The sequence below is a fragment of the Trachymyrmex septentrionalis genome, unplaced genomic scaffold (assembly GCF_001594115.1).
Source record: "Trachymyrmex septentrionalis isolate Tsep2-gDNA-1 unplaced genomic scaffold, Tsep1.0 scaffold3, whole genome shotgun sequence".
NCBI classification, from domain to species: domain Eukaryota; kingdom Metazoa; phylum Arthropoda; class Insecta; order Hymenoptera; family Formicidae; genus Trachymyrmex; species Trachymyrmex septentrionalis.
Window position 1 is genome coordinate 751,566 of NW_017305462.1, and position 1,558 is coordinate 753,123.

The window sequence follows — 1,558 nt, forward strand, 5'->3', positions numbered from 1 at the left end:
AAAAAACAAAAAAAAACTATAAGAGATAAAAATGATTTATTTTCTTCTCATAGAACTCTAAGAATTTTTCTCAGAATTTTTCGTCAACTTTTTAATACTGCATTTTCTTATTTTTATTATCGTGAGAAAATACGGTATTAAAAGATTCTGAAAAAATTCTCAGAACCTTATTACTACTACGTTACGTATGCGTTTACATTATTTGTTCAATCATGCTTCTCTCTTACAACTGAGATTTTAAAAAGTTTCGTATCTTGGATTGAGAGAGAGAGTGAGAAATTAAGCAGCGAGCCTCTCGGAAAGATACATCGTTTGAATCATGGAGGAACGGAAGAGAGACAGAGATGCACGAACTACGCAGGATGCATTTAAAATCAGCCCGACATCCGTTTTATTCCTGTCTTTGGTAGCGAAGGAATTCGTGTCCTGCTGTCCGCATACGAAATCCTACGGTCACCATTGTGCCCGCCGCGTTCGTTTCAGAATACAAAGGACGCAATGTGTACAGTGGCTAAAAACTCGGATTCTGCAATTCTCGATCCGGTTTTCTCGATTTTTTTTTTGAATCTCGAAATCTTATTCTTAAACTTTCTCTGCCACGATCAGTTTCGATTCCTCGCCACTTCGAATTCTGCGCTCCATATCGAATTCTCACTTTCATCTCTGAAAAATCTTAAGTATCACTTCTCGTAAACATTTCGAATACTTCGGGGGGGGGCGGGGGCGGGCAACCGTGTATTCTTTTTGATATATAGATTTAGAAATATAATTATCATTACTAACATTATAATAACTGTAATAACTGTAATAATAAAAGCGGAGCTAACCATAATTATTTTACCACGTAATTACAGTGTCATTGAATTAATCAGATTTTTTTCAATTGGACTACTGTCTTCGTCTGATGCTGTTAATGTCTTATTTTTTTTTTTTGCTCGAGTCAAGTATTTGCCTTTGTAAATTTTACCGCTGTAAGCTTTGGGTATTTTTACGCGGACCTGTATTTTGCTCGTGAGTAGGACGCTTTCCCCACCTCGTCATTTCATCGAGGCTCCACCCAACGTCATCGCGAATGTGTTTGTTCTATCTGTGCGGTCGTATCAGTTGGTTGTTATCGTTAAGAGTGGGGAGGGGGGGATACGATGGTATTACTGTGTGTCCCGTACACAACGGAAATCCAAGAAGGAAGAAGAAAAAGAAGAGGAGATACGGCGGCGTGAGCAGATAAAAATAAGCCTTCTTCACTCGACAAGTATGGAGACGAGAGTTTTTAAGTCCGAAATTCTTTCCGTTATTATTAAATGTTGTATTGAAAAAAAGAGTGATGTATTAACAGCATTATTTTAATTGAAAATAATTTTGTTGATTTATAACAACGTCATTAATGTGGAATAGATGAAATTTTATTAAAACAAGAGATATTGTTTCATTAACGGTGTTATTGAATTAATAATTAAAAAAAATTATTTTCAATTAAAATAATGCTTTGTCATATGTAATTGAAATAATAATTGTTCTCTTTGTGGGGTTTATAGTAGTCATTTTTATTTGAAATGTG